This window comes from Chiloscyllium punctatum, chromosome 32 (genome assembly GCF_047496795.1).
Source record: "Chiloscyllium punctatum isolate Juve2018m chromosome 32, sChiPun1.3, whole genome shotgun sequence".
NCBI lineage: Eukaryota > Metazoa > Chordata > Chondrichthyes > Orectolobiformes > Hemiscylliidae > Chiloscyllium > Chiloscyllium punctatum.
In genome coordinates this window covers 75,545,024-75,563,381 of record NC_092770.1, presented here as the reverse complement: position 1 = coordinate 75,563,381, position 18,358 = coordinate 75,545,024, and positions in this window count along the sequence as shown.

Here is an 18,358-nt window from a genome sequence, read left to right as displayed (position 1 = left end):
AACAGAGGGGCTGAATCAGAGGAGCTGAAACAGAGGGCGAGAAACAGAGGGGCTGAAACAGAGGGCGAGAAACAGAGGGGCTGAATCAGAGGAGCTGAAACAGAGGGCGAGAAACAGAGGGGCTGAAACAGAGGGCGAGAAACAGTGGGGCTGAAACAGAGGGTCTGAAACAGAGGGTGAGAAACAGAGGGGCTGAAACAGAGGGCGAGAAACAGAGGGGCTGAAACAGAGGGTCTGAAACAGAGAGTGCGAAACAGAGGGGCTGAAACAGAGGGCGAGAAACAGAGGGGCTGAAACAGAGGGTCTGAAACAGAGAGTGCGAAACAGAGCGGCTGAAACAGAGGGGCTGAAACAGAGGGGCTGAAACAGAGGGTGAGAAACAGAGGGGCTGAAACAGATGGCGAGAAACAGAGGGGCTTGAACAGAGGGCGAGAAACAGAGGGGCTGAATCAGTTTGGCTGAAACAGAGGGGCTGAAACAGAGGGCGAGAAACAGAGGGGCTGAATCAGAGGGGCTGAATCAGAGGGACTGAAACAGAGGGGCTGAAACAGAGGGCGAGAAACAAAGGGGCTGAAACAGCAGGCGAGAAACAGAGGGCGAGAAACAGAGGGGCTGAAACAGAGGGGCTGAAACAGACGGGCTGAAACAGAGAGCCTGAAACAGAGGGCGAGAAACAGAGTGGCTGAAACAGCGGGCGAAAAACAGAGGGGCTGAAACAGAGGGCGAGAAACAGAGGGTGAGAAACAGAGGGCGAGAAACAGAGTGGATGAAACAGAGGGGCTGAAACAAAGGGGCTGAAATAGAGGGGCTGAAACAGAGGGGCTGAATCAGAGGGGCTGAAACAGAGTGGCTGAATCAGAGGGTCTGAAACAGAGGGCGAGAAACAGAGGGGCTGAAACAGAGGGCGAGAAACAGAGGGGCTGAAACAGAGGGGCTGAAACAGAGGGGCTGAAACAGAGGGGCTGAATCCGAGGGCAAGAAACAGAGAGGCTGAAACAGAGGGCGAGAAACAGAGGGGCTGAAACAGAGGGCAAGAAACAGAGGGGCTGAAACAGAGGGCGAGAAACAGAGGGGCTGAAACAGAGGGGCTGAAACAGAGGGGCTGAAACAGAGGGCGAGAAACAGAGGGGCTGAAACAGAGTGCGAGAAACAGAGGGCGAGAAACAGAGGGACTGAAACAGAGGGGCTGAAACAGAGGGGCTGAAACAGAGGGCGAGAAACAGAGGGGCTGAAACAGAGGGCGAGAAACAGAGGGGCTTAAACAGAGGGCGAGAAACAGAGGGGCTGAAACAGAGGGGCTGAAACAGTGGGGCTGAAACAGAGCGGCTGAAACAGAGGGCGAGAAATAGAGGGGCTCAAACACAGGGCGAGAAATACAGGGGCTGAAACAGAGGGCGAGAAACAGAGGGGCTGAAACATAGGCGCTGAAACAGAGGGGCTGAAACAGAGGGCGAGAAACAGAGGGGCTGAAACAGAGGGCGAGAAACAGAGGGGCTGAAACAGAGGGCGAGAAACAGAGGGGCTGAATCAGAGAAGCTGAAACAGAGGGCGAGAAACAGAGGGGCTGAAACAGAGGGTGAGAAACAGTGGGACTGAAACAGAGGGGCTGAAACAGAGGGTGAGAAACAGAGGGGCTGAAACAGAGGGCGAGAAACAGAGGGGCTCAAACAGAGGGTCTGAAACAGAGGGGCTGAATCAGAGGGGTTGATTCAGAGGGGCTGAAACAGTGGGGCTGAATCAGAGGGGCTGAAACAGAGGGCGAGAAACAGATGGGCTGGAACAAAGGGGCTGAAACAGTGGGGCTGAAACAGAGGGGCTGAAACAGAGGGCGAGAAATAGAGGGGCTGAAACAGAGGGCGAGAAACAGAGGGGCTGAAACAGAGGGCGAGAAACAGAGGGGCTGAAACAGAGGGGCTGAAACAGAGGGGCTGAAACAGAGGGCGAGAAACAGAGGGGCTGAAACAGATGGCGAGAAACAGAGGGGCTTGAACAGAGGGCGAGAAACAGAGGGGCTGAATCAGAGGGGCTGAAACAGAGGGCGAGAAACAGAGGGGCTGAAACAGATGGAGAGAAACAGAGGGGCTGAAACAGAGGTGCTGTAACAGAGGGTGAGAAACAGAGGGGCTGAAACAGAGGGGCTGAAACAGAGGGGCTGATTCAGAGGGGCTGAAACAGTGGGGCTGAATCAGAGGGGCTGAAACAGAGGGCGAGAAACAGAGGGGCTGAAACAGAGGGCGAGAAACAGAGGAGCAGAAACAAAGGGCGAGAAACAGAGGGGCAGAAACAGAGGGGCTGAAACAGAGAGTGCGAAACAGTGGGGCTGAAACAGAGGGCGAGAAACAGAGGGGCTGAAACAGAGGGCGAGAAACAGGGGCTGAAACACAGGGCAAGAAACAGAGGGGCTGAAACCGAGTGGCTGAAACAGAAGGGCTGAAACAGAGGGGCTGAAACAGAGGGCGAGAAACAGAGGGGCTGAATCAGAGGGGCTGAATCAGAGGGGCTGAAACAGAGGGGCTGAATCAGAGGGGCTGAAACAGAAGGCGAGAAACAGAGGGGCTGAAACAGAGGGCGAGAAACAGAGGGGCAGAAACAGAGGGCGAGAAACAGAGGGGCTGAAACAGAGGGGCTGAAACAGAGGGCAAGAAACAGAGGGCGAGAAACAGAGGGGCTGAATCAGAGGAGCTGAAACAGAGGGCGAGAAACAGAGGGGCTGAAACAGAGGGCGAGAAACAGAGGGGCTGAATCAGAGGAGCTGAAACAGAGGAAGAGAAAGAGAGGGGCTGAAACAGAGGGCGAGAAACAGTGGGGCTGAAACAGAGGGGCTGAAACAGAGGGTGAGAAACAGAGGGGCTGAAACAGAGGGCGAGAAACAGAGGGGCTGAAACAGAGGGTCTGAAACAGAGGGGCTGAATCAGAGGGGCTGATTCAGAGGGGCTGAAACAGTGGGGCTGAATCAGAGAGGCTGAAACAGAGGGCGAGAAACAGAGGGGCTGAAACAAAGGGGCTGAAACAGTGGGGCTGAAACAGAGGGGCTGAAACAGAGGGCGAGAAATAGAGGGGCTGAAACAGAAGGCGAGAAACAGAGGGGCTGAAACAGAGGGCGAGAAACAGAGGGGCTGAAACAGAGGGGCAGAAACAGAGGGGCTGAAACAGAGGGCGAGAATCAGAGGGGCTGAAACAGATGGCGAGAAACAGAGGGGCTTGAACAGAGGGCGAGAAACAGAGGGGCTGAATCAGAGGGGCTGAAACAGAGGGCGAGAAACAGAGGGGCTGAAACAGATGGAGAGAAACAGAGGGGCTGAAACAGAGGTGCTGTAACAGAGGGTGAGAAACAGAGGGGCTGAAACAGAGGGGCTGAAACAGAGGGGCTGATTCAGAGGGGCTGAAACAGTGCGGCTGAATCAGAGGGGCTGAAACAGAGGGCGAGAAACAGAGGGGCTGAAACAGAGGGCGAGAAACAGAGGAGCAGAAACAGAGGGCGAGAAACAGAGGGGCTGAAACAGAGGGGCTGAAACAGAGAGTGCGAAACAGAGGGGCTGAAACAGAGGGCGAGAAACAGAGGGGCTGAAACAGAGGGCGAGAAACAGGGGCTGAAACACAGGGCAAGAAACAGAGGGGCTGAAACCGAGTGGCTGAAACAGAAGGGCTGAAACAGAGGGGCTGAAACAGAGGGGCTGAAACAGAGGGGCTGAAACAGAGGGGCTGAATCAGAGCAGCTGAAACAGAAGGCGAGAAACAGAGGGGCTGAAACAGAGGGCGAGAAACAGAGGGGCAGAAACAGAAGGCGAGAAACAGAGGGGCTGAAACAGAGGGGCTGAAACAGAGGTCAAGAAACAGAGGGGCTGAAACAGAGGGCGAGAAACAGAGGGGCTGAAACAGAGGGGCTGAAACAGAGGGGCTGAAACAGAGGGTGAGAAACAGAGGGGCTGAAACAGAGGGCGACAAACAGAGGGGCTGAAACAGAGGGCAAGAAACAGAGGGGCTGAGACAGAGGGGCTGAAACAGAGGGGCAGAAACAGAGGGCGAGAAACAGAGGGGCTGAAACAGAGGGCGACAAACAGAGGGGCTGAAACAGAGGGCAAGAAACAGTGGGGCTGAAACAGAGGGGCTGAAACAGAGGGGCAGAAACAGAGGGCGAGAAACAGAGGGGCTGAATCAGAGGGGCTGAATCAGAGGGGCTGAAAGAGAGGGGCTGAAACAGAGGGCGAGAAACAGAGGGGCTGAATCAGAGGGGCTGAATCAGAGGGGCTGAATCAGAGGGGCTGAAACAGAGGGCGAGAAACAGAGGCGCTGAATCAGAGGGGCTGAATCAGAGGGGCTGAAACAGAGAGGCTGAAACAGAGGGCGAGAAACAGAGGGGCTGAAACAGAGGGAGAGAAACAGAGGGGCTGAAACAGAGGGGCTGAAACAGAGGGGCTGAAACAGAGGGCGAGAAACAGAGGGGCGGAAACTAAGGGCGAGAAACAGAGGGGCTGAAACAGAGGGCGAGAAACAGAGGGGCTGAAACAGAGGGCGAGAAACAGAGGGTCTGAAACAGAGGGGCTGAATCAGAGGGGCTGAAACAGAGGGGCTGAATCAGAGGGGCTGAAACAGAGGGCGAGAAAGAGAGGCGCTGAAACAGAGGGGCTGAATCAGAGGGGCTGAAACAGAGAGGCTGAAACAGAGGGCGAGAAACAGAGGGGCTGAAACAGAGGGCGAGAAACAGAGGGGCTGAAACAGAGGTGCTGAAACAGAGTGGTTGAAACAGAGGGTGAGAAACAGAGGGGCGGAAACTAAGGGCGAGAAAAAGAGGGGCTGAAACAGAGGGCGAGAAACAGAGGGGCTGAATCAGAGGGGCTGAAACAGAGGGCGAGAAACAGAGGGGCTAAAACAGAGGGCGAGAAAGAGAGGGGCTGAAACAGAGGTGCTGATACAGAGGGTGAGAAACAGAGGGGCTGAAACAGAGGGCGAGAAACAGAGGGGCTGAAACAGAGGGGCTGAAACAGAGGGGCTGATGCAGAGGGGCTGAAACAGAGGGGCTGAATCAGAGGGGCTGAAACAGAGGGCGAGAAACAGAGGGGCTGAAACAGAGGGCGAAAAACAGAGGGGCTGAAACAGAGGGGCTGAAACAGAGGGCGAGAAACAGAGTGGCTGAAACAGCGGGCGAAAAACAGAGGGGCTGAAACAGAGGGCGAGAAACAGAGGGTGAGAAACAGAGGGCGAGAAACAGAGTGGATGAAACAGAGGGGCTGAAACAAAGGGGCTGAAATAGAGGGGCTGAAACAGAGGGGCTGAATCAGAGGGGCTGAAACAGAGTGGGGGAATCAGAGGGTCTGAAACAGAGGGCGAGAAACAGAGGGGCTGAAACAGAGGGCGAGAAACAGAGGGGCTGAAACAGAGGGGCTGAAACAGAGGGGCTGAATCGGAGGGCAAGAAACAGAGAGGCTGAAACAGAGGGCGAGAAACAGAGGGGCTGAAACAGAGGGCAAGAAACAGAGGGGCTGAAACAGAGGGCGAGAAACAGAGGGGCTGAAACAGAGGGGCTGAAACAGAGGGGCTGAAACAGAGGGCGAGAAACAGAGGGGCTGAAAGAGAGTGCGAGAAACAGAGGGCGAGAAACAGAGGGACTGAAACAGAGGGGCTGAAACAGAGGGGCTGAAACAGAGGGCGAGAAACAGAGGGGCTGAAACAGAGGGCGAGAAACAGAGGGGCTTAAACAGAGGGCGAGAAACAGAGGGGCTGAAACAGAGGGGCTGAAACAGTGGGGCTGAAACAGAGCGGCTGAAACAGAGGGCGAGAAATAGAGGTGCTCAAACACAGGGCGAGAAATACAGGGGCTGAAACAGAGGGCGAGAAACAGAGGGGCTGAAACATAGGCGCTGAAACAGAGGGGCTGAAACAGAGGGCGAGAAACAGAGGGGCTGAAACAGAGGGCGAGAAACAGAGGGGCTGAAACAGAGGGCGAGAAACAGAGGGGCTGAATCAGAGGAGCTGAAACAGAGGGCGAGAAACAGTGGGGCTGAAACAGAGGGGCTGAAACTGAGGGTGAGAAACAGAGGGGCTGAAACAGAGGGCGAGAAACAGAGGGGCTGAAACAGAGGGTCTGAAACAGAGGGGCTGAATCAGAGGGGCTGATTCAGAGGGGCTGAAACAGTGGGGCTGAATCAGAGGGGCTGAAACAGTGGGGCTGAATCAGAGGGGGTGAAACAGAGGGGCTGAAACAGAGGGAGAGAAATAGAGGGGCTGAAACAAAGGGGCTGAAACAGTGGGGCTGAAACAGAGGGGCTGAAACAGAGGGAGAGAAATAGAGGGGCTGAAACAGAGGGCGAGAAACAGAGGGGCTGAAACAGAGGGCGAGAAACAGAGGGGCTGAATCAGAGGGGCTGAAACAGAGGGGCTGAAACAGAGGGCGAGAAACAGAGGGGCTGAAACAGATGGCGAGAAACAGAGGGGCTTGAACAGAGGGCGAGAAACAGAGGGGCTGAATCAGAGGGGCTGAAACAGATGGCGAGAAACAGAGGGGCTGAAACAGATGGAGAGAAACAGAGGGGCTGAAACAGAGGTGCTGTAACAGAGGGTGAGAAACAGAGGGGCTGAAACAGAGGGCGAGAAACAGAGGGGCTGAACCAGAGGGGCTGAAACAGAGGGGCTGATTCAGAGTGGCTGAAACAGAGGGGCTGAATCAGAGGGGCTGAAACAGAGGGCGAGAAACAGAGGGGCTGAAACAGAGGGCGAGAAACAGAGGAGCAGAAACAGAGGGCGAGAAACAGAGGGGCTGAAACAGAGGGGCTGAAACAGAGAGTGCGAAACAGAGGGGCTGAAACAGAGGGCGAGAAACAGAGGGGCTGAAACAGAGGGCGAGAAACAGGGGCTGAAACACAGGGCAAGAAACAGAGGGGCTGAATCAGAGGGGCTGAATCAGAGGGGCTGAAACAGAGGGGCTGAATCAGAGGGGCTGAAACAGAAGGCGAGAAACAGAGGGGCTGAAACAGAGGGCGAGAAACAGAGGGGCAGAAACAGAGGGGCTGAAACAGAGGGGCTGAAACAGAGGGCAAGAAACAGAGGGGCTGAAACAGAGGGCGAGAAACAGAGGGGCTGAAACAGAGGGGCTGAAACAGAGGGGCTGAAACAGAGGGCGAGAAACAGAGGGGCTGAAACAGAGGGCGACAAACAGAGGGGCTGAAACAAAGGGCGAGAAACATAGGGGCTGAAACAGAGGGGCTGAAACAGAGGGGCTGAATCGGAGGGGCTGAAACAGAGGGGCTGAAACAGAGGGGCTGAAACAGAGGGCAAGAAACAGAGGGGCTGAAACAGAGGGGCTGAAACAGAGGGGCAGAAACAGAGGGCGAGAAACAGAGGGGCTGAATCAGAGGGGCTGAATCAGAGGGGCTGAAACAGAGGGGCTGAAACAGAGGGCGAGATACAGAGGGGCTGAATCAGAGGGGCTGAATCAGAGGGGCTGAATCAGAGGGGCTGAAACAGAGGGCGAGAAACAGAGGCGCTGAAACAGAGGGGCTGAATCAGAGGGGCTGAAACAGAGAGGCTGAAACAGAGGGCGAGAAACAGAGGGGCTGAAACAGAGGGAGAGAAACAGAGGGGCTGAAACAGAGGGGCTGAAACAGAGGGGCTGAAACAGAGGGCGAGAAACAGACTGGCGGAAACTAAGGGCGAGAAACAGAGGGGCTGAAACAGAGGGCGAGAAACAGAGGGGCTGAAACAGAGGGCGAGAAACAGATGGTCTGAAACAGAGGGGCTGAATCAGAGGGGCTGAAACAGAGGGGCTGAATCAGAGGGGCTGAAACGGAGGGCGAGAAACAGAGGCGCTGAAACAGAGGGGCTGAATCAGAGGGGCTGAAACAGAGAGGCTGAAACAGAGGGCGAGAAACAGAGGGGCTGAAACAGAGGGCGAGAAACAGAGGGGCGGAAACTAAGGGCGAGAAACAGAGGGGCTGAAACAGAGGGCGAGAAACAGAGGGGCTGAATCAGAGGGGCTGAAACAGAGGGCGAGAAACAGAGGGGCTAAAACAGAGGGCGAGAAAGAGAGGGGCTGAAACAGAGGTGCTGATACAGAGGGTGAGAAACAGAGGGGCTGAAACAGAGGGCGAGAAACAGAGGGGCTGAAACAGAGGGGCTGAAACAGAGGGGCTGATTCAGACGGGCTGAAACAGAGGGGCTGAATCAGAGGGGCTGAAACAGAGGGCGAGAAACAGAGGGGCTGAAACAGAGGGCGAGAAACAGAGGGGCTGAAACAGAGGGCGAGAAACAGAGGGCGAGAAACAGAGGGACTGAAACAGAGGGGCTGAAACAGAGGGGCTGAAACAGAGGGCGAGAAACAGAGGGGCTGAAACAGAGGAGCTGAAACAGAGGGCGAGAAACAGAGGGGCTGAAACAGCAGGCGAGAAACAGAGGGCGAGAAACAGAGGGGCTGAAACAGAGGGGCTGAAACAGAGGGGCTGAATCCGAGGGCAAGAAACAGAGAGGCTGAAACAGAGGGCGAGAAACAGAGGGGCTGAAACAGAGGGCAAGAAACAGAGGGGCTGAAACAGAGGGCGAGAAACAGAGGGGCTGAAACAGAGGGGCTGAAACAGAGGGGCTGAAACAGAGGGCGAGAAACAGAGGGGCTGAAACAGAGGGCGAGAAACAGAGGGCGAGAAACAGAGGGACTGAAACAGAGGGGCTGAAACAGAGGGGCTGAAACAGAGGGCGAGAAACAGAGGGGCTGAAACAGAGGGCGAGAAACACAGGGGCTTAAACAGAGGGCGAGAAACAGAGGGGCTGAAACAGAGGGGCTGAAACAGTGGGGCTGAAACAGAGCGACTGAAACAGAGGGCGAGAAATAGAGGGGCTCAAACACAGGGCGAGAAATACAGGGGCTGAAACAGAGGGCGAGAAACAGAGGGGCTGAAACATAGGCGCTGAAACAGAGGGGCTGAAACAGAGGGCGAGAAACAGAGGGGCTGAAACAGAGGGCGAGAAACAGAGGGGCTGAAACAGAGGGCGAGAAACAGAGGGGCTGAATCAGAGGAGCTGAAACAGAGGGCGAGAAACAGAGGGGCTAAAACAGAGGGCGAGAAACAGTGGGGCTGAAACAGAGGGGCTGAAACAGAGGGTGAGAAACAGAGGGGCTGAAACAGAGGGCGAGAAACAGAGGGGCTGAAACAGAGGGTCTGAAACAGAGGGGCTGAATCAGAGGGGCTGATTCAGAGGGGCTGAAACAGTGGGGCTGAATCAGAGGGGCTGAAACAGAGGGCGAGAAACAGAGGGGCTGAAACAGTGGGGCTGAAACAGAGGGGCTGAAACAGAGGGCGAGAAATAGAGGGGCTGAAACAGAGGGCGAGAAACAGAGGGGCTGAAACAGAGGGCGAGAAACAGAGGGGCTGAAACAGAGGGGCTGAAACAGAGGGGCTGAAACAGAGGGCGAGAAACAGCGGGGCTGAAACAGATGGCGAGAAACAGAGGGGCTTGAACAGAGGGCGAGAAACAGAGGGGCTGAATCAGAGGGGCTGAAACAGAAGGTGAGAAACAGAGGAGCTGAAACAGATGGAGAGAAACAGAGGGGCTGAAACAGAGGTGCTGTAACAGAGGGTGAGAAACAGAGGGGCTGAAACAGAGGGCGAGAAACAGAGGGGCTGAAACAGAGGGGCTGAAACAGAGGGGCTGATTCAGAGGGGCTGAAACAGAGGGGCTGAATCAGAGGGGCTGAAACAGAGGGCGAGAAACAGAGGGGCTGAAACAGAGGGCGAGAAACAGAGGAGCAGAAACAGAGGGCGAGAAACAGAGGGGCTGAAACAGAGGGGCTGAAACAGAGAGTGCGAAACAGAGGGGCTGAAACAGAGGGCGAGAAACAGAGGGGCTGAAACAGAGGGCGAGAAACAGGGGCTGAAACACAGGGCAAGAAACAGAGGGGCTGAAACCGAGTGGCTGAAACAGAAGGGCTGAAACAGAGGGGCTGAAACAGAGGGCGAGAAACAGAGGGGCTGAATCAGAGGGGCTGAATCAGAGGGGCTGAAACAGAGGGGCTGAATCAGAGGGGCTGAAACAGAAGGCGAGAAACAGAGGGGCTGAAACAGAGGGCGAGAAACAGAGGGGCAGAAACAGAGGGGCTGAAACAGAGGGGCTGAAACAGAGGGCAAGAAACAGAGGGGCTGAAACAGAGGGGCTGAAACAGAGGGGCAGAAACAGAGGGCGAGAAACAGAGGGGCTGAAACAGAGGGCGACAAACAGAGGGGCTGAAACAGAGGGCAAGAAACAGTGGGGCTGAAACAGAGGGGCTGAAACAGAGGGGCAGAAACAGAGGGCGAGAAACAGAGGGGCTGAATCAGAGGGGCTGAATCAGAGGGGCTGAAAGAGAGGGGCTGAAACAGAGGGCGAGAAACAGAGGGGCTGAATCAGAGGGGCTGAATCAGAGGGGCTGAATCAGAGGGGCTGAAACAGAGGGCGAGAAACAGAGGCGCTGAAACAGAGGGGCTGAATCAGAGGGGCTGAAACAGAGAGGCTGAAACAGAGGGCGAGAAACAGAGGGGCTGAAACAGAGGGAGAGAAACAGAGGGGCTGAAACAGAGGGGCTGAAACAGAGGGGCTGAAACAGAGGGCGAGAAACAGAGGGGCGGAAACTAAGGGCGAGAAACAGAGGGGCTGAAACAGAGGGCGAGAAACAGAGGGGCTGAAACAGAGGGCGAGAAACAGAGGGTCTGAAACAGAGGGGCTGAATCAGAGGGGCTGAAACAGAGGGGCTGAATCAGAGGGGCTGAAACAGAGGGCGAGAAACAGAGGCGCTGAAACAGAGGGGCTGAATCAGAGGGGCTGAAACAGAGAGGCTGAAACAGAGGGGGAGAAACAGAGGGGCTGAAACAGAGGGCGAGAAACAGAGGGGCTGAAACAGAGGTGCTGAAACAGAGTGGTTGAAACAGAGGGTGAGAAACAGAGGGGCGGAAACTAAGGGCGAGAAACAGAGGGGCTGAAACAGAGGGCGAGAAACAGAGGGGCTGAATCAGAGGGGCTGAAACAGAGGGCGAGAAACAGAGGGGCTAAAACAGAGGGCGAGAAAGAGAGGGGCTGATACAGAGGTGCTGATACAGAGGGTGAGAAACAGAGGGGCTGAAACAGAGGGCGAGAAACAGAGGGGCTGAAACAGAGGGGCTGAAACAGAGGGGCTGATGCAGAGGGGCTGAAACAGAGGGGCTGAATCAGAGGGGCTGAAACAGAGGGCGAGAAACAGAGGGGCTGAAACAGAGGGCGAAAAACAGAGGGGCTGAAACAGAGGGGCTGAAACAGAGGGCGAGAAACAGAGTGGCTGAAACAGCGGGCGAAAAACAGAGGGGCTGAAACAGAGGGCGAGAAACAGAGGGTGAGAAACAGAGGGCGAGAAACAGAGTGGATGAAACAGAGGGGCTGAAACAAAGGGGCTGAAATAGAGGGGCTGAAACAGAGGGGCTGAATCAGAGGGGCTGAAACAGAGTGGGGGAATCAGAGGGTCTGAAACAGAGGGCGAGAAACAGAGGGGCTGAAACAGAGGGCGAGAAACAGAGGGGCTGAAACAGAGGGGCTGAAACAGAGGGGCTGAATCGGAGGGCAAGAAACAGAGAGGCTGAAACAGAGGGCGAGAAACAGAGGGGCTGAAACAGAGGGCAAGAAACAGAGGGGCTGAAACAGAGGGCGAGAAACAGAGGGGCTGAAACAGAGGGGCTGAAACAGAGGGGCTGAAACAGAGGGCGAGAAACAGAGGGGCTGAAAGAGAGTGCGAGAAACAGAGGGCGAGAAACAGAGGGACTGAAACAGAGGGGCTGAAACAGAGGGGCTGAAACAGAGGTCGAGAAACAGAGGGGCTGAAACAGAGGGCGAGAAACAGAGGGGCTTAAACAGAGGGCGAGAAACAGAGGGGCTGAAACAGAGGGGCTGAAACAGTGGGGCTGAAACAGAGCGGCTGAAACAGAGGGCGAGAAATAGAGGTGCTCAAACACAGGGCGAGAAATACAGGGGCTGAAACAGAGGGCGAGAAACAGAGGGGCTGAAACATAGGCGCTGAAACAGAGGGGCTGAAACAGAGGGCGAGAAACAGAGGGGCTGAAACAGAGGGCGAGAAACAGAGGGGCTGAAACAGAGGGCGAGAAACAGAGGGGCTGAATCAGAGGAGCTGAAACAGAGGGCGAGAAACAGTGGGGCTGAAACAGAGGGGCTGAAACTGAGGGTGAGAAACAGAGGGGCTGAAACAGAGGGCGAGAAACAGAGGGGCTGAAACAGAGGGTCTGAAACAGAGGGGCTGAATCAGAGGGGCTGATTCAGAGGGGCTGAAACAGTGGGGCTGAATCAGAGGGGCTGAAACAGTGGGGCTGAATCAGAGGGGCTGAAACAGAGGGGCTGAAACAGAGGGAGAGAAATAGAGGGGCTGAAACAAAGGGGCTGAAACAGTGGGGCTGAAACAGAGGGGCTGAAACAGAGGGAGAGAAATAGAGGGGCTGAAACAGAGGGCGAGAAACAGAGGGGCTGAAACAGAGGGCGAGAAACAGAGGGGCTGAATCAGAGGGGCTGAAACAGAGGGGCTGAAACAGAGGGCGAGAAACAGAGGGGCTGAAACAGATGGCGAGAAACAGAGGGGCTTGAACAGAGGGCGAGAATCAGAGGGGCTGAATCAGAGGGGCTGAAACAGATGGCGAGAAACAGAGGGGCTGAAACAGATGGAGAGAAACAGAGGGGCTGAAACAGAGGTGCTGTAACAGAGGGTGAGAAACAGAGGGGCTGATTCAGAGGGGCTGAAACAGAGGGGCTGAACCAGAGGGGCTGAAACAGAGGGGCTGATTCAGAGTGGCTGAAACAGAGGGGCTGAATCAGAGGGGCTGAAACAGAGGGCGAGAAACAGAGGGGCTGAAACAGAGGGCGAGAAACAGAGGAGCAGAAACAGAGGGCGAGAAACAGAGGGGCTGAAACAGAGGGGCTGAAACAGAGAGTGCGAAACAGAGGGGCTGAAACAGAGGGCGAGAAACAGAGGGGCTGAAACAGAGGGCGAGAAACAGGGGCTGAAACACAGGGCAAGAAACAGAGGGGCTGAATCAGAGGGGCTGAATCAGAGGGGCTGAAACAGAGGGGCTGAATCAGAGGGGCTGAAACAGAAGGCGAGAAACAGAGGGGCTGAAACAGAGGGCGAGAAACAGAGGGGCAGAAACAGAGGGGCTGAAACAGAGGGGCTGAAACAGAGGGCAAGAAACAGAGGGGCTGAAACAGAGGGCGAGAAACAGAGGGGCTGAAACAGAGGGGCTGAAACAGAGGGGCTGAAACAGAGGGCGAGAAACAGAGGGGCTGAAACAGAGGGCGACAAACAGAGGGGCTGAAACAAAGGGCGAGAAACATAGGGGCTGAAACAGAGGGGCTGAAACAGAGGGGCTGAATCGGAGGGGCTGAAACAGAGGGGCTGAAACAGAGGGGCTGAAACAGAGGGCAAGAAACAGAGGGGCTGAAACAGAGGGGCTGAAACAGAGGGGCAGAAACAGAGGGCGAGAAACAGAGGGGCTGAATCAGAGGGGCTGAATCAGAGGGGCTGAAACAGAGGGGCTGAAACAGAGGGCGAGATACAGAGGGGCTGAATCAGAGGGGCTGAATCAGAGGGGCTGAATCAGAGGGGCTGAAACAGAGGGCGAGAAACAGAGGCGCTGAAACAGAGGGGCTGAATCAGAGGGGCTGAAACAGAGAGGCTGAAACAGAGGGCGAGAAACAGAGGGGCTGAAACAGAGGGAGAGAAACAGAGGGGCTGAAACAGAGGGGCTGAAACAGAGGGGCTGAAACAGAGGGCGAGAAACAGACGGGCGGAAACTAAGGGCGAGAAACAGAGGGGCTGAAACAGAGGGCGAGAAACAGAGGGGCTGAAACAGAGGGCGAGAAACAGATGGTCTGAAACAGAGGGGCTGAATCAGAGGGGCTGAAACAGAGGGGCTGAATCAGAGGGGCTGAAACGGAGGGCGAGAAACAGAGGCGCTGAAACAGAGGGGCTGAATCAGAGGGGCTGAAACAGAGAGGCTGAAACAGAGGGCGAGAAACAGAGGGGCTGAAACAGAGGGCGAGAAACAGAGGGGCGGAAACTAAGGGCGAGAAACAGAGGGGCTGAAACAGAGGGCGAGAAACAGAGGGGCTGAATCAGAGGGGCTGAAACAGAGGGCGAGAAACAGAGGGGCTAAAACAGAGGGCGAGAAAGAGAGGGGCTGAAACAGAGGTGCTGATACAGAGGGTGAGAAACAGAGGGGCTGAAACAGAGGGCGAGAAACAGAGGGGCTGAAACAGAGGGGCTGAAACAGAGGGGCTGATTCAGACGGGCTGAAACAGAGGGGCTGAATCAGAGGGGCTGAAACAGAGGGCGAGAAACAGAGGGGCTGAAACAGAGGGCGAGAAACAGAGGGGCTGAAACAGAGGGCGAGAAACAGAGGGCGAGAAACAGAGGGACTGAAACAGAGGGGCTGAAACAGAGGGGCTGAAACAGAGGGCGAGAAACAGTGGGGCTGAAACAGAGGAGCTGAAACAGAGGGCGAGAAACAGAGGGGCTGAAACAGCAGGCGAGAGACAGAGGGCGAGAAACAGAGGGGCTGAAACAGAGGGGCTGAAACAGAGGGGCTGAATCCGAGGGCAAGAAACAGAGAGGCTGAAACAGAGGGCGAGAAACAGAGGGGCTGAAACAGAGGGCAAGAAACAGAGGGGCTGAAACAGAGGGCGAGAAACAGAGGGGCTGAAACAGAGGGGCTGAAACAGAGGGGCTGAAACAGAGGGCGAGAAACAGAGGGGCTGAAACAGAGGGCGAGAAACAGAGGGCGAGAAACAGAGGGACTGAAACAGAGGGGCTGAAACAGAGGGGCTGAAACAGAGGGCGAGAAACAGAGGGGCTGAAACAGAGGGCGAGAAACACAGGGGCTTAAACAGAGGGCGAGAAACAGAGGGGCTGAAACAGAGGGGCTGAAACAGTGGGGCTGAAACAGAGCGACTGAAACAGAGGGCGAGAAATAGAGGGGCTCAAACACAGGGCGAGAAATACAGGGGCTGAAACAGAGGGCGAGAAACAGAGGGGCTGAAACATAGGCGCTGAAACAGAGGGGCTGAAACAGAGGGCGAGAAACAGAGGGGCTGAAACAGAGGGCGAGAAACAGAGGGGCTGAATCAGAGGAGCTGAAACAGAGGGCGAGAAACAGAGGGGCTAAAACAGAGGGCGAGAAACAGTGGGGCTGAAACAGAGGGGCTGAAACAGAGGGTGAGAAACAGAGGGGCTGAAACAGAGGGCGAGAAACAGAGGGGCTGAAACAGAGGGTCTGAAACAGAGGGGCTGAATCAGAGGGGCTGATTCAGAGGGGCTGAAACAGTGGGGCTGAATCAGAGGGGCTGAAACAGAGGGCGAGAAACAGAGGGGCTGAAACAGTGGGGCTGAAACAGAGGGGCTGAAACAGAGGGCGAGAAATAGAGGGGCTGAAACAGAGGGCGAGAAACAGAGGGGCTGAAACAGAGGGCGAGAAACAGAGGGGCTGAAACAGAGGGGCTGAAACAGAGGGGCTGAAACAGAGGGCGAGAAACAGCGGGGCTGAAACAGATGGCGAGAAACAGAGGGGCTTGAACAGAGGGCGAGAAACAGATGGGCTGAATCAGAGGGGCTGAAACAGAAGGTGAGAAACAGAGGAGCTGAAACAGATGGAGAGAAACAGAGGGGCTGAAACAGAGGTGCTGTAACAGAGGGTGAGAAACAGAGGGGCTGAAACAGAGGGCGAGAAACAGAGGGGCTGAAACAGAGGGGCTGAAACAGAGGGGCTGATTCAGAGGGGCTGAAACAGAGGGGCTGAATCAGAGGGGCTGAAACAGAGGGCGAGAAACAGAGGGGCTGAAACAGAGGGCGAGAAACAGAGGAGCAGAAACAGAGGGCGAGAAACAGAGGGGCTGAAACAGAGGGGCTGAAACAGAGAGTGCGAAACAGAGGGGCTGAAACAGAGGGCGAGAAACAGAGGGGCTGAAACAGAGGGCGAGAAACAGGGGCTGAAACACAGGGCAAGAAACAGAGGGGCTGAAACCGAGTGGCTGAAACAGAAGGGCTGAAACAGAGGGGCTGAAACAGAGGGCGAGAAACAGAGGGGCTGAATCAGAGGGGCTGAATCAGAGGGGCTGAAACAGAGGGGCTGAATCAGAGGGGCTGAAACAGAAGGCGAGAAACAGAGGGGCTGAAACAGAGGGCGAGAAACAGAGGGGCAGAAACAGAGGGGCTGAAACAGAGGGGCTGAAACAGAGGGCAAGAAACAGAGGGGCTGAAACAGAGGGCGAGAAACAGAGGGGCTGAAACAGAGGGGCTGAAACAGAGGGGCTGAAACAGAGGGCGAGAAACAGAGGGGCTGAAACAGAGGGCGACAAACAGAGGGGCTGAAACAAAGGGCGAGAAACATAGGGGCTGAAACAGAGGGGCTGAAACAGAGGGGCTGAATCGGAGGGGCTGAAACAGAGGGGCTGAAACAGAGGGGCTCAAACAGAGGGACTGAAACAGAGGTCGAGAAACAGAGGGGCTGAAACAGAGGGGCAGAAACAGAGGGCGAGAAACAGAGGGGCTGAATCAGAGGGGCTGAATCAGAGGGGCTGAAACAGAGGGGCTGAAACAGAGGGCGAGAAACAGAGGGGCTGAATCAGAGGGGCTGAATCAGAGGGGCTGAAACAGAGGACGAGAAACAGAGGCGCTGAAACAGAGGGGCTGAATCAGAGGGGCTGAAACAGAGAGGCTGAAACAGAGGGCGAGAAACAGAGGGGCTGAAACAGAGGGAGAGAAACAGAGGGGCTGAAACAGAGGGGCTGAAACAGAGGGCGAGAAACAGAGGGGCGGAAACTAAGGGCGAGAAACAGAGGGGCTGAAACAGAGGGCGAGAAACAGAGGGGCTGAAACAGAGGGGCTGAATCAGAGGGGCTGAAACAGAGGGGCTGAATCAGAGGGGCTGAAACAGAGAGGCTGAAACAGAGGGCGAGAAACAGAGGGGCTGAAACAGAGGGCGAGAAACAGAGGGGCGGAAACTAAGGGCGAGAAACAGAGGGGCTGAAACAGAGGGCGAGAAACAGAGGGGCTGAATCAGAGGGGCTGAAACAGAGGGCGAGAAACAGTGGGGCTAAAACAGAGGGCGAGAAAGACAGGGGCTGAAACAGAGGTGCTGATACAGAGGGTGAGAAACAGAGGGGCTGAAACAGAGGGCGAGAAACAGAGGGGCTGAAACAGAGGGGCTGAAACAGAGGGGCTGATTCAGAGGGGCTGAAACAGAGGGGCTGAATCAGAGGGGCTGAAACAGAGGGCAAGAAACAGAGGGGCTGAAACAGAGGGTGAGAAACAGAGGGGCTGAAACAGAGGGCGAGAAACAGAGGGCGAGAAACAGAGGGACTGAAACAGAGGGGCTGAAACAGAGGGCGAGAAACAGAGGGGCTGAAACAGAGGGGCTTAAACAGAGGGCGAGAAACAGAGGGGCTGAAACAGAGGGCGAGAAACAGAGGGGCTGAAACAGAGGGGCTGAAACTGAGGCCGAGAAACAGAGGGGCTGAAACAGAGGGCGAGAAACAGAGGGGCTGAAACAGAGGGCGAGAAACAGACGGCGAGAAACAGAGGGACTGAAACAGAGGGGCTGAAACAGAGGGGCTGAAACAGAGGGCGAGAAACAGAGGGGCTGAAACAGAGGGGCTTAAACAGAGGGCGAGAAACAGAGGGGCTGAAACAGAGGGGCTGAAACAGTGGAGCTGAAACAGTGCGGCTGAAACAGTGGGCGAGAAATAGAGGGGCTGAAACACAGGGCGAGAAATACAGGGGCTGAAACAGTTTGGCTGAAACAGAGGGGCTGAAACAGAGGGCGAGAAACAGAGGGGCTGAATCAGAGGGGCTGAATCAGAGGGACTGAAACAGAGGGGCTGAAACAGAGGGCGAGAAACAAAGGGGCTGAAACAGCAGGCGAGAAACTGAGGGCGAGAAACAGAGGGGCTAAAACAGAGGGGCTGAAACAGACGGGCTGAAACAGAGAGCCTGAAACAGAGGGCGAGAAACAGAGTGGCTGAAACAGCGGGCGAAAAACAGAGGGGCTGAAACAGAGGGCGAGAAACAGAGGGTGAGAAACAGAGGGCGAGAAACAGAGTGGATGAAACAGAGGGGCTGAAACAAAGGGGATGAAATAGAGGGGCTGAAACAGAGGGGCTGAATCAGAGGGGCTGAAACAGAGTGGCTGAATCAGAGGGTCTGAAACAGAGGGCGAGAAACAGAGGGGCTGAAACAGAGGGCGAGAAACAGAGGGGCTGAAACACAGGGGCTGAAACAGAGGGGCTGAATCCGAGGGCAAGAAACAGAGAGGCTGAAAGAGAGGGCGAGAAACAGAGGGGCTGAAACAGAGGGCAAGAAACAGAGGGGCTGAAA